We start from the raw sequence: 15282 nt of genomic DNA, 5'->3' as shown, positions 1-15282 counted from the left end.
TATGCTGCACTGTAACTCAACTGACTTGTGGTGGTGGCAGCACCTGTTTATACTCTTCTGATCTCTGGAGGAGGGTGAGGAGAGGTGCCACTTAATCAGGTAAGGCTGGTTTGTCTGCACCTCCCTGTCATCATGTGTTCCCTGACTGTCCAAAGCAGGAGTGTTGACCTGGAGCTACCCGTTCAGGACCTGAGGAGCAGGAGTGTAAAGAGCGATGAACCATTTGTGTGGAGGGATTTTAGAGCCGCCATTACAACAGGTTGTAATATATTAGTGTTTCTATAGGAACAGCTAATTTAAAAGGACTTGCATGATGGACACGAAATGTTATCTCAGACTAATAATCAAACAAATATGTGTAAATAACAAAGAAAAACACAAACATTGCTGTAGTGAGCACTTTTTGTTCCAAAAAATGTATTGAACATTTTGGGAAGGAGCATCCAACATCAAGTTTTGCAAGTTTTCAACCACAAAAAAGAATTCAGGGCTGAAGATTTTACAATTTCCTGTTTTTTTATTTGTCTTATTATCTTAACAAGCAAGGAAAATGAGAGAAGGGAGTGAATGACAGTTTATACCTGTTGTAATTTTATTCATTTATTTTATTTTTATTTTAAATTGATAGTAAAATTGCTGTTGCATGAAAGGAATAAAACAGTTCAAGACGAGTTGTGACATGAAAATAATCTACTTTGGGGTGATTGCAGTAACTCTGCTTTACATCCAACTACATCACATGACCTCATTGTTGATTAAGTGTTTTATGCCTGACTCATTGTTTTTGCTTATAGGTTCAGCAATACATCAACAATAACAGCTCAACACCCCAATCAGAGACCTGATTAACACCCCCCCCCCCCCCCCCCCCCCCACACACACACACACACCCCACACACAGTCACTTCTAGCCTGAGAAAGAAACACAGACCTTGACTGCAGTCAGGACTGATTTGCTGTAATTTCAGGCTGATTTGTAAAAGCTGTTCAGTGCAAGATCAGGATTAGTGATGAGTTCAGAATGGAGATGAGTCAGGAAGTATACGAAAATGCAGGAGTTACTGCACAGAAAACATCTCACTCAGATGAAGGCACTTATGAGGATGAGTTGAACTTGAAGACTCCTGCAATGGACATTTCGCAATATTCAATCACACACACATTCATTCATTTGTTCATTTATTAATTTATTCATTTTACACATAACTTGGTAGCAAGTCAAGTCAGGGGAATTCACCCCAAATGGGATAACAGTCCCATTTGAAAATATCTTTACATATTTTATTGAAAATATCTTTATTCGGTGTAGTATGAAAGTTTTACCTTCGCAACATGTAACAGCAAAGGAAAAAAATATTACACACCACAAATATTACAATGTAGAAGTACTTCTTACTTTGCTATTAAAAAAGGAGGACGGAGAGGGAGAGAGGAAGAGAAAGACAATACTTTAGTCTCATAGTTTCATCAGCAGATTTTTCTTCATTTGATTTTCTCCAAGACTCATTCAGTCTATTTAATTACCTGTGTCGAGGTCACAGCTGCAAAGCTGCTCTGGAAAGGGTCATCTGCCAAATGTTGTAAATGTAAAGTTGACTTTTAAAAGTCCAAATATCAAAAACGTACTGCCTCTAATTTCAGTAAACTCTGGCCTGTACGGCTTGTCTGCAAGTCTGCAGTTATGTCTGAAGATTGAATAACAATGTGCACAATTCTGCTTTTAACTCCTCACTCAAATAAATGTGTGTCTGTGTCCGTTACCTTCCATAGGACCCAACACTGCATGGAGCAGATGGTACAGACTGACTGTAGTGTGTGTGATGCTGCTGTGTGTTCTCCTGCTGAGTGCCGTCACGGTGCTGTCGATCAAATTCAACAACCTGAATACAAAAAACAACCAGCTGCAAACCAGTTACACCAGCCTGACAGAGAGAGACCAGTTACAGACCAGTTACACCAACCTAACTACAGGGAGAGACCAGTTACTGTGGGGGAAATTTGGACTAAACAGTGTACTTCATCGACTTGGTAAGTGAATATTAAACATATGTTGAATGTTGAAAACTAGCATGTACTGTACACTCACATCTGAAGCATTATGAATAAATCATGCTGTGTTGTGTATTAATATTTATGTCAATACTCTATACAAGGATGCAGAGTTTTTGGATCAAGCATTTACTACATTGCTACTGAAAGGAAGAACTGGACTGAGAGCAGACAGGACTGCACAGAGCGAGGAGCAGACCTGGTGATCATAAACAACAGAGAGGAACAGGTGAGAATAAATGAGTATCTAAACACATCATCCACTATAATAGGAACACCTGTACATTTATGCAGTTATCCAATCAGTGCCAGTGATAGCCAAGAACAAGAATGTGAGGTTGGTGGGGTGGAACCTGAAGTGGTCTTCTGCTATTGGAGCCCATCCACCTCAAGATGTGATGTGTTGTGTGTTCTGAAATGCTTTTCTGCTCACCACAATTGTAAAGAGTCTGTATCTGTATGATTGTGGCAGTGGTGCAATGCAAACATGGTTGGCTAATTAGATAACTGCATGAATGTGCAGGTGTTTCTAATAAAGTGGAAGGTGAATGTATATTCATATTGTGCGATTACAGTTACAGGGGTTCATCAGTAAATACTTTAGCAGTACTGAAGCTTGGATTGGTCTGACTGACAGTAAGAGAGAGGGGGATTTTAAATGGGTAGATGGTTCACCACTGACCACTCAGTAAGTCATCACTGAACTGAATTTTACTCATCATGCAGATTTTCTCTCAGTTTGAAGCTTTAAATGTGAAATAGACATTCTTTCTCTCTGTGTTTTCAGGTTCTGGTTGCCTGGAGGACCCAGTGATGCTGGAATTGGAGAGGATTGTTATAACAAGCTTTAGAGCTGCTAAATCCACCTTGTTGACCTGGGTTGATTATCCCTGTGGCTTAGATGTAGCTTGGATTTCTGAGATGAAGATGTTCTCATCTCAGGTGGTTGATACAGCTGTTGCACAAGCTGTGTACCAATTGTTTCAACTGCACTGACTGTGAAGGTGTGTAACTCCCCAAGAGTATTTTTGTTTGTTTGTTTCTTTACTTGTTTGTTTTTAAGTCTGGGTGTCAACAATGATTAAATGGACATGTTTTTATATATATATATATATATATATATATATATATATATATATATATATATATATATATATATATTGGGTGTGATTTGCTGGGGGGGATGGTGGGGATCATCCCCCCCCCTCTGGTTTTTATCTCTGCTGAAAAAAAATCCTCGGGGACAACCCCGTCAATAAAACAAACAAACCAAAAAAAAAAAAAGTTGACATGACAGGCATGTTGTGACACAGTTTTCTATGGTCTACACCCACGTGCAATGAACCGGTGCTACAGGTGCTCTAGCCCCTGCCCCTTTTCTGTTTGCTGTCCAAAGTGCCCTTTTCATAGGGACTGTTTTTTTTTTTTTAAATATTTGTAAAAGATAAGTTAGCTCCAACATCAATATTCTCTACAATTTGACAGTAATATATGAAATTATAGATTTATAAAATAACGTTTTTCTATGTAAATGCGGGCATCAATCCGTGACGTCATGCATTCAGTGAACCTCCGTGCAGAAAGCGCATGCAGGCGGTTGACAGTGGGAGACAGTGAGAGGAACGGCATGGTAAGGTCACACTGAAAGTCTCCTTTCATTTCTATCTGAACATGCATTGTGCAGCTTAGAACACAACAGTAAATGCGTAGGGTTGTTTATCATTTAATGAAGCCGCCTAGGCTATATTTGAACCGTTTGCTCCATCCATTTCATTAACGTGGCAGATTCGGAAACTTTAGTTTGAACGACGGCGTTAATAACATATTCTAGCAGCTTCGAAAACTTAAGGCTGAATGACGACGTCCACAACATATTCTATCAAGACTATTATGTTATAGTAGCTTAGGTTAGTTGAGTTAAAACATAGGGAAACATTTTCTAAATAAGTGAAAGCCTGCATTATGCAAAGATGCCAAGGAAAGAGAGGATAAAGAAGCAGAAAGGGAAGGAGCTGCGGGAGGCAGCAAAAGGCAGTGGATCTCTGTCAGGTTGGGTCAGAAAGAAAACTACAGGTCAGACTAATCTTCACTCAGTGAAGATATCCATATTGAATACAGTGTTGTCATAGACATTTTCAAGAACATGGCAAACTGAAGACTGCTGCTTTGAAGAATACTGCAGCATTTAGATGGATCACACACACACACACACACACACACAGAATGTTCAGTTGCAATTGAAATTTAGTTTTGAATAAAGTTAACTTGTGTGAAAAATTTGTTCCAAGTGCCCTTTTTTGAATGTTGAGCCCCTGCCCCTCCAAAGGTCTTTGCACGGCCCTGATGGTCTACATTGCACTCACTTTCAAAATGACCCGAAGTGGCAGCTTTGATGTTCACGAACGTCCCCAGCAAATAGATACATTGTGGATAATAACAATATCTTTGCGTTCTATGCAGGGATGCAAACAGCTCGCCTTTTGGCGGATGCTGCCTTTTTCACGGCCGATTTTTTTTTTTTTTAGGGGGGGCGTTGGAGTGTCTGATTATAATTTCAAAGTAAATTCTGTATTAAAATTACTAAATAAGCAAATCCGTTACAGTCCATGGAACAGGAAGTATAAGGATGAGAAAAAAAACAGTTTAAATCGGAAAGCTGCGCACAATGTGAACTGCGCCATCAGAGCAAACTGTTCATTTAATATTCATGTATTTTAGTGATTTTCGAGTCACTGTCCATTTAATCCGGAGGGAGAGAAACATCACAGCAATGCGACAAGCAATGCGAACTTTGTTGTGTGTTAGTGTTCGTGTATTTAGTCAGAGAGATAGGAAGATGAATTTACTGTACTATCTCTGGTTTAGTGATCGTTTTCATTTAGTGTTATTCATTTGATATCATCGGATGTTTTTGAGCTGTTAGCCTATTGTTACCTTAATTTTGTGACGTTTCATGATAAAAAAAAAATCCCCCCTTCTGTTTTTTTGACAAATCGCACCCTGTGTGTGTGTATATATATATATATATATATATATATATATATATAAATTTTTCTTAATGAGGGATTTATTTTTTTCTCTGAATAAATTCCTTTCCATTTTTTTCAGTGTGAGATGAACTTTTTTTTTTCATTTCGGTTGGACACCACCCAAACTGATGATCACATCATCAGCTTTTCTTTGGTTAATCAGACACAAGGTACTCCACCAGGGCGGCACGGTGGTGTAGTGGTTAGCGCTGTCACCTCACAGCAAGAAGGTCCGGGTTCGAGCCCTGTGGCCAGTGAGGGCCTTTCTGTGCGGAGTTTGCATGTTCTCCCCGTGTCCGCGTGGGTTTCCTCCGGGTGCTCTGGTTTCCCCCACAGTCCAAAGACATGCAGGTTAGGTTAACTGGTGACTCTAAATTGACCGTAGGTGTGAATGTGAGTGTGAATGGTTGTCTGTGTCTATGTGTCAGCCCTGTGATGACCTGGCGACTTGTCCAGGGTGTACCCCGCCTTTCGCCCGTAGTCAGCTGGGATAGGCTCCAGCTTGCCTGCGACCCTGCAGAACAGGATAAAGCAGCTAGAGATAATGAGATGAGAATGAGGTACTCCACCACTCTTGCTGGAGCAGTTGGGTGTTAGGTGCCTTGCTCAAGGGCACTTCAGCCAGTTCTGCTGGTCCAGAGAATTGAACCAGTGACCTTTTGGTCCAAAAATTGCTTCTCTAACCATTAGGCCATGGCTTCCCCAATGAATGGGGCAAGGATCACTCATGGAGTAGTCCGTTACTGGTCAGCCTGTAACATTTTGGCATCCCAGTTTGGCCTCCCCATATCCAGCGGCATGTGATATGCAACATATGGCATTCCAACAAGCAGCCGCTCCATCTAGCCTATCACATGCCGAAGACTGTCTGCAGTGGCTCCATGCACCGCCCCTGGTTTCATCATGCAGAACGTGCCGGATCTAGGGGAGTAAACCCCGATAAAAAAATCAGGGTCAGTCCCTGCTTGGGTGCCCAACTGACCCTTGTTCAGTTTGCCTCTCCTGTTTCGCCACAGTGATATGCATAACGTTTCCACTCCACAGCAATGCAGTCAGAGGAACGCAAGCATGGAAGAGGGCAGCCTGCTTGCCCATGGCACAGGGCCAGCAACCCTTTGCTGTGGAACGTATTACCCACTGTGGCAGCGGGGGCGTGGTCAAGTGCCGGTCTGTGACAGGAGGGCGGAGTCAGGGAAGGTGAGTGGCAGAATCACTACACCTGAGATCAATTAACCTGTGTTTGTGTGTCTTCCCAGTGACCGCGCCCTATATAAGGAGGGAGAGCAGAGAGCAGAGGAGCTCTTCCCGGAACCGACACCCGTTGTGTGTGTGTGTGTATGTCTGTCTGAGTAAAGGTTATACTGAAAAGTGTGACAATAAATACTAAATTGGAACCTGATCCGGGTGCTCCGGTTTCCCCCACAGTCCAAAGACATGCAGGTTAGGTTAACTGGTGACTCTAAATTGACCGTAGGTGTGAATGTGAGCGTGAATGGTTGTCTGTGTCTATGTGTCAGCCCTGTGATGACCTGGCGACTTGTCCAGGGTGTACCCCGCCTTTCGCCCGTAGTCAGCTGGGATAGGCTCCAGCTTGCCTGCGACCCTGTAGAAGGATAAAGCGGCTAGAGATAATGAGATGAGATGGAACCTGATCTCTGTCCTGCCATCCTCTGTGCTCCACCCACCTGCTCCGAACTGCCACAGTGGTGCCGAAACCCGGGATCTGGAGCACAGCAGCCTCACAGCCCCATGGAGTCCTCCCCGTTTGCTGAACTGGTCCACGCCCTCGCCATGGCCCAGCAAAGCCAGCACCAGGCACTACTCACCCTCCGAAAGGAGCAAGAAGAGCGGTTCAAGGCCCTGGTGTTGGCCCAACAAGAAGATCGACAGGTGTTCCGGCACCTCCTCGCGTCGGCGGGGCCCACCAGTGCTCCTACCGCAGGCCCGTCTCCCCTCACTGTCACCAAGATGGGCCCGCAGGACGACCCCGAGGCGTTCATCACGCTCTTTGAGCAAGTCGCCGAAGCCTCAGGGTGGCCGATGGAGCAGCGCGCGGCGCGCCTCCTCCCCCTGCTCACGGGAGAAGCACAGCTGGCCGCGCTACAGCTCCCCGCCGACCGCCGGCTGGCCTACGCGGACCTCCACCGGGCCGTCCTCCAGCGCGTGGGGTGCACTCCAAAACAGCAGCGCCAGCGCTTCCGCGCGCTGCACTTGGAGGAAGTCGGCCGGCCGTTCGCGTTTGGCCAGCAGCTCCGGGATGCCTGCTGGCGGTGGCTGAGGGCCAACAACCGCGACGCCGAAGGAATCCTCGACCAGGTGGTGCTGGAACAGTTCGTCGCTCGCTTGCCAGCAGGAACTGCGGAGTTGGTCCGGTGCCACCGCCCGGCGTCGCTGGATCAGGCAGTTGAGCTGGCGGAGGACCATTTGGCGGCTGTCCCGGTGGCAGGACAGCAGATGGCATCTTCTCTTCTCTCCTCCTCTCTCTCTCTCTCTCTCTCTCTCCTCCTGTGTCCCGTCCTCGCCCCATTCCCCCTCCATGGAGGCGGGGGCCGGCACCACCCCAGCCAGCACCCGCGGTGCCCTCCCGTTTCTCCCTTCTGTGTCTGTCTCTCCCCCACCTCAGGTGAGTGAGCCCCAGATCACCGGTGCAGAGGGAAAGCCCGGGCCGGTTTGCTGGCGCTGCGGGGAGCCGGGCCACCTTCAACAGCAGTGCACGACAATGGAAGTGGGCACGGTGGTTCGGATCCCCGATGCGCCAGAGGCCGCCCTCGATCGGGCCAGAGCGTATCGCATACCAGTGAGTATCCAAGGGGCTACATATCAGGCGTTGGTGGATTCTGTTTGTAATCAGAACTCAATTCGCCAAAGCCTGGTTCAAAACGAGGCATTGGGGGGAGCACAAGGGGTGAAGGTGTTGTGTGTGCATGGGGATGTTCACCGCTACCCTTTGGTGTCGGTCCACATTATTTTCAGAGGGGAAAAATTTATAGTGAAGGCGGCGGTGAATCCCCGCCTTACCCACTCTCGAATTTTGGGGACTGATTGGCCGGGATTTCGGGGTTTAATGACATGCCTAATAAAGAGTGGGTCCTGCCATTTAACAGGGGGAGGTCATCTCTCCCCGACCCAACTCACGGAGGACGCCCAGTTGCAGGCCGAGTTTTCGGATGTGTTCTCGCCCCTGCCCGGTCGCACTAACCTCATGGAGCACCACATCGAGACGCCCCCGGGGGTGGTAGTGCGTAGCTGCCCTTACAGGCTACCCGAACACAAAAAAAAGGTGGTTCGGGAAGAACTTCAGACCATGCTCAAAATGGGCATCGTCGAGTAGTCCCACAGTGACTGGAGCAGCCCGGTGGTCTTGGTACCCAAGGCCGACGGGTCGGTCCGGTTCTGTGTGGACTATAGAAAAGTCAACGCGGTGTCTAAATTTGACGCGTACCCAATGCCTCATTGTGGCAGCGGGGGCATGGTCAAGCGCCGGTCTGTGACAGGAGGGCGGAGTTGGGGAAGGTAAGTGGCAGAATCACTTCACCTGAGTGTAATTAACCTGTGTTTTGTGTGTGTTCTCCCCAGTAAACCGCCCTACTTAAGGAGGGAAAGGGAGAGTGGAAGGGAGCTTCTTCGCCGGCAGAGCCGACAGTGTGTGTGTGTCTCTGCCTGCTTACTTTAAAATATTGTTAGACTGAAAAGTTCGGCAATAAAGCCTTGTGAGAACCTTGATCTCTGTCCTGCCGTCCTCTGTGCTCCACCCACACGCTATTCTCGCTACAGTGGTGCCGAAACCCGGGAAACGGTGGAGCATCAGTCCTGCAGCCCCATGGAATCCTCCCCGTTCGCGGACTTGGTCCACGCCCTCGCCACGGCTCAGCAGAGCCAGCACCAGGCACTCGTCACGCTTCGGAAGGAGCAGGAGCGCCGCTTCGAAGCCCTGGTGCTGGCTCAACAGGAAGATCGAGAGGCGTTCCGGCGTCTCCTCGCGTCGGCGGGGTCCACCAGCGCCCCGGCCGCGGGCCCGTCTCCCCTCACCTTAACTAAGATGGGCCCGCAGGACGACCCCGAGGCTTTCATCACGTTGTTCAAACAGGTCGCAGAAGCCTCGGGGTGGCCGATGGAGCAGCGCGCGGCGTGCCTCCTCCCCCTCCTGATGGGAGAGGTGCAGCTGGCCGCACTACAGCTCCCCGCCGATCGCCGGCTGGCCTACGCCGACCTTCGCCGGGCTGTCCTCCAGCGCGTGGGGCGCACGCCGGAGCAGCAGCGCCAGCACTTCCGCGCGCTGCGGATGGAGGAAGTCGGCAGCCCGTTCGCGTTCGGCCAGCAGCTCCGGGACGCCTGCTGGCGGTGGCTGAGGGCCGAAGATCGCGACGACGAGGGAATCATTGACCAGGTGGTGCTGGAACAGTTCATCGCCCGCTTACCAGCCGGAACCGCGGAGTGGGTCCAGTGCCACCGCCCGGTGTCGCTGGATCAGGCCGTGGGACTGGCGGAGGATCATCTGGCGGCTGTTCCGGCGGCAGGACAACCACCGACATCGTCTTCTCTCTCCTCTTCTCTCTCTCTTTCTCTCCCCCCTCCTCCCGTGTCCCGTCCTCGCCCCATTCCCCCACCACGGAGGCGAGGGCTGGCTCCACCCCAGCCGGCCCGCCGCACCCGTGGTGCCCTCCCGTTTCTTCCTTCTGTGTCTGTCTCTCCCCCCCCTCAGGTGAGTGAGCCTCAGAACACAGCTACAGAGGGAAGGCCTGGGCCAGTTTGCTGGCGCTGCGGGGAACCGGGCCACCTGCAGCAACAGTGTGCAGCGATGGAGGTGGGGGTGGTGGTGCGGATCCCCGACGCGCCAGAGGCTGCCCTCGATCGGGCTGGAGCGTATCGCATACCGGTAAGTGTACAAGGGGCTACATATCAGGCGTTGGTGGATTCAGGCTGCAATCAGACCTCAATCCGCCAAAGCCTGGTGCAAGACGAGGCATTGGGGGGAGCACAAGGGGTGAAGGTGTTATGTGTGCACGGGGATATTCACAGATACCCGTTGGTGTCGGTCCACATATATTTCAGAGGGGAAAAATCAATAGTGAAGGCGGCGGTTAATCCTCGCCTTACCCACTCTTTGATCTTGGGGACTGATTGGCCGGGATTTCGGGGTTTGATGGCACGCCTAGTAAAGAGTGGGTCCTGCCGGTTGATGGGGGAGGGTCCCGGTGTTGCTTTGGCTGGAGCGGCGGTCGCAGAGCCGTCTACGTCATCTCCGCGACAGAGTGAGGAGCCACCGGCCCCTCCTCTTTCTATTGGGGAATCCCTCGCGGATTTCCCACTGGAACAATCGCGAGACGAGACTCTGCGACACGTGTTTGACCAAGTGAGAGTAATCGATGGTCAAACACTCCAGCCGAACGCCACCCCGCCCTTCCCCTATTTTTCTATTTTGAAGGATAGGTTATACCGAGTGACGCAGGACACTCAGACGAAAGAGCGGGTCACCCAGTTGTTAATTCCAAAGAGCCGCCGGGAATTGGTATTCCAGGCGGCTCACTTTAATCCCATGGCTGGACACCTCGGGCAGGATAAGACACTCGCCCGGATAATGGCCCGATTCTATTGGCCGGGGATTCGCGGCGACGTCCGTAAGTGGTGTACGGCGTGCCGCGAATGCCAGTTAGTAAATCCAGCGGCCATTCCAAAAGCGCCCTTGCGCCCCCTACCATTAATCGAGACCCCGTTCGAAAGAATTGGAATGGATCTCGACGGGCCATTAGACCGGTCAACACGTGGGTACCGCTTTATATTGGTTCTGGTGGACTATGCAACGCGATACCCGGAAGCGGTGCCTCTTCGCAATATCTCAGCACGCAGTATTGCAGAGGCCCTCTTCCACGTCATCTCCCGGGTTGGAATCCCGAAAGAGATTCTGACTGACCAGGGCACCTCGTTTATGTCACGAACACTGAGCGAACTGTATGGGCTACTGGGTATTAAGCCGATCCGCACCAGCGTTTATCACCCACAGACGGACGGTTTAGTTGAACGGTTCAATCGCACCCTCAAGAATATTATCAAAAACTTCGTAAGTGAGGACGCACGTAACTGGGATAAGTGGCTCGAACCCTTGCTGTTTGCAGTGCAAGAGGTCCCCCAAGCCTCCACGGGGTTCTCCCCATTTGAATTATTATATGGGCGTAAGCCGCATGGCATCTTGGATGTACTGCGGGAAAATTGGGAGGAGGGACCTTCACAAAGCAAAAACGAAATTCAGTACATTATGGATCTGCGCGCAAAACTCCACACGCTCACCCACCTAACTCAGGAGAATTTGCGCCAGGCCCAGGAACGGCAAACCCGCCTGTACAACAAGGGCACACGCCTTAGAGAGTTCACTCCGGGAGATAAGGTACTCGTCCTGTTGCCCACGTCGAGCTCCAAATTAATCGCCAAGTGGCAAGGACCCTTTGAGGTCACACGGCGAGTCGGGGACGTCGACTATGAGGTTAGGCGAACGGACAGGGAGGGGGCGCTACAGATCTACCACCTCAATCTGTTAAAACTCTGGAAAGAGGAGGTCCCCGTGGCGTTGGTGTCGGTAGTTCCGGAGAAGGCGGAGCTGGGGCCTGAGGTCCAAAAAGGGACATTGGCATCTCGTACCTCTCCGGTCCCCTGTGGAGACCAACTCTCCCCGACCCAACTCACGGAGGTCGCCCAGGTGCAGGCCGAGTTTTCGGATGTATTCTCGCCCCTGCCCGGTCGCACTAACCTCATAGAACACCACATAGAGACACCCCCGGGGGTGGTAGTGCGGAGCCGTCCTTATAGATTACCCGAACACAAAAAAAAGGTAGTTCGGGAAGAACTTCAGGCCATGCTCGAAATGGGCATCGTCGAGGAGTCCCACAGTGACTGGAGCAGCCCGGTGGTCTTAGTTCCTAAGGCCGACGGCTCGGTCCGGTTCTGTGTGGACTATAGAAAAGTCAACGCGGTGTCTAAATTCGACGCGTACCCAATGCCTCGTATTGATGAGCTGCTCGATCGACTAGGCACGGCTCGCTTTTACTCGACACTGGATTTGACGAAGGGATATTGGCAGATCCCCTTGACTCCATTATCCCGGGAGAAAATGGCCTTTTCCACACCGTTCGGCTTACACCAGTTCGTCACACTTCCGTTTGGGCTGTTTGGGGCGCCCGCTACGTTTCAGCGGCTGATGGACCAGGTCCTCCGGCCCCACGCCACCTACGCGGCTGCGTACCTAGACGACATCATTATTTATAGTAATGACTGGCAGCGGCACCTGCAACACCTGAGGGCCATCCTTAGGTCGCTGAGGCGGGCGGGGCTCACTGCCAACCCGAAGAAGTGTGCGATTGGGCGGGTGGAAGTACGGTATCTGGGCTTCCACTTGGGCAACGGGCAGGTGCGTCCCCAAATTAATAAGACAGCAGCGATTGCGGCCTGCCCGAGACCCAAGACCAAAAAGGGGGTGAGACAGTTCCTGGGGCTGGCTGGCTATTATCGTAGGTTTATACCTAATTATTCGGACATCACCAGCCCGCTGACTGACCTCACTAAAAAGGGGGCGCCAGATCCGGTCCAGTGGACGGAGCAGTGCCAGCGGGCTTTCTCTGAGGTAAAGGCTGCACTGTGTGGGGGGCCACTTTTGCACTCCCCTGACTTCTCTCTCCCTTTTTTGTTACAGATGGATGCGTCGGACGGAGGGCTGGGGGCCGTTTTGTCCCAGCAGGTGGGGGGAGAGGACCGCCCAGTGTTATACATCAGCCGGAAGCTGTCAGTGCGTGAGGGGCGCTACAGCACTATCGAGAAAGAGTGCCTGGCCATCAAGTGGGCGGTCCTCGCTCTCCGTTACTACCTGCTGGGGCGCTCTTTCACCCTCTGTTCGGACCACGCGCCCCTCCAGTGGCTCCACCGCATGAAGGATGCCAACGCGCGGATCACCCGTTGGTATCTGGTGCTCCAACCTTTCAACTTCAAGGTGGTCCACAGGCCGGGGGCGCAGATGGTCGTGGCAGATTTCCTCTCCCGTCAAGGGGGGGGGAGTCGGCTGCGGGCCGGACGGGCGCCCGGCCTGAGTCGGGCGGTGGGGGTATATGGCAGCGGGGGCGTGGTCAAGCGCCGGTCTGTGACAGGAGGGCGGAGTTGGGGAAGGTAAGTGGCAGAATCGCTTCACCTGAGTGTAATTAACCTGTGTTTTGTGTGTGTTCTCCCCAGTAAACCGCCCTACTTAAGGAGGGAAAGGGAGAGCAGAGGGAGCTTCTTCGCCGGCAGAGCCGACAGTGTGTGTGTGTCTCTGCCTGCTTACTTTAAAATATTATTAGACTGAAAAGTTCGGCAATAAAGCCTTGTGAGAACCTTGATCTCTGTCCTGCCGTCCTCTGTGCTCCACCCACACGCTATTCTCGCTACACTCATATTGACGAGCTGCTCGATCGACTAGGCATGGCTCGCTTTTACTCGACACTGGATTTGATGAAGGGATATTGGCAGATCCCCTTGACTCCACTATCCCGAGAAAAAACGGCCTTTCCCACACCGTTTGGGTTACACCAATTCGTCACACTTCCGTTTGGGCTGTTTGGGGTGCCCGCTACGTTTCAGCGGCTGATGGACCGGGTCCTCCGCCCCCACACCACCTATGCGGCCGCCTATCTTGATGACATCATCATATATAGTAATGACTGGCCGAGGCACTTGGAACACCTAAGGGCCGTCCTTAGGTCGCTGAGGCGAGCGGGTCTCACAGCCAACCCAAAGAAGTGTGCGATTGGGCGGGTGGAAGTACGGTATCTGGGCTTCCACTTGGGCAACGGGCAGGTGCGTCCCCAAATTAACAAGACCGCAGCAATTGCGGCCTGCCCGAGGCCCAAGATCAAAAAGGGGGTGAGACAGTTCCTGGGGCTGGCTGGCTGGCTATTATCGTAGGTTTATACCTAATTATTCGGACGTCACCAGCCCGCTGACTGATCTCACTAAAAAGGGGGCACCAGATCCGGTTCAGTGGACGGAGCAATGCCAGTGGGCTTTTTCAGAGGTAAAGGCTGCACTGTGTGGGGGGCCACTTCTACACTCCCCTGACTTTTCTCTCCCCTTTATGTTGCAGACCGATGCGTCGGACAGAGGGCTGGGGGCGGTTTTGTCCCAGGAGGTGGAGGGGGAGGACCGCCCCATCCTGTATATCAGCAGGAAGCTGTCGGTGCGTGAGGGGCGCTACAGCACCATAGAGAAAGAGTGTCTGGCCATCAAGTGGGTGGTCCTTGCCCTCCGGTACTACCTGCTGGGGCACCCTTTCACCCTCTGTTCGGACCACGCGCCCCTCCAGTGGCTCTACCGCATGAAAGATGCCAACGTGCGGATCACCCGTTGGTATCTGGCACTCCAACCCTTTAATTTCAAGGTGGTCCACAGGCCGGGGGCGCAGATGGTCATGGCGGACTTCCTCTCCCGTCAAGGGGGGGGGAGTCGGCTGCAGGCCGGATGGCCGCCCGGCCAGAGTCGGGCGGTGGGGGTATGTGGCAGCGGGGGCGTGGTCAAGTGCCGGTCTGCGACAGGAGGGCGGAGTCAGGGAAGGTGAGTGGCAGAATCACTACACCTGAGAGCAATTAACCTGTGTTTGTGTGTCTTCCCAGTGACCGCGCCCTATATAAGGAGGGAGAGCAGAGAGCAGAGGAGCTCTTCCCGGAACCGACACCCATTGTGTGTGTGTGTGTGTGTTTGTGTGTGTGTGTGTGTCTGTCTGAGTAAAGGTTATACTGAAAAGTGTGACAATAAATACTAAATTGGAACCTGATCTCTGTCCTGCCGTCCTCTGTGCTCCACCCACCTGCTCCGAACTGCCACACCCACTAAAGACCCTTTATTGATCAAGCACAAATAACACCCATGTCGTATATCTGAGCAGCATAACAGCACTCATAACGTGCCTCGGGTAAAGCCTTGTGGACCCCACGATCCTGATCCCCCCAGATTTGCTCATAAACAACCAAAACAACTCAAGATAGCTTCTTGAAATGCTTAGACCCTGTCAGATACTCCATCATCCAAGCAAAAGACCCCTGAACGTAGATCTGCCTTAGTATCGTCCGAACTGAAGTGCTTCAACATTGACATTGCCTGTCTAAGTGAATGCCAGATACCAGATGAAGGTGATTTTGTAGAAGGAAACTATACCTTTCTCCACTCAGGAAGACCATCCAACCAACCAAAG

Source organism: Neoarius graeffei, chromosome 3, assembly GCF_027579695.1.
Source record: "Neoarius graeffei isolate fNeoGra1 chromosome 3, fNeoGra1.pri, whole genome shotgun sequence".
Taxonomy (NCBI): Eukaryota; Metazoa; Chordata; class Actinopteri; order Siluriformes; family Ariidae; genus Neoarius; species Neoarius graeffei.
Note: the sequence above shows the minus strand (reverse complement) of the source record.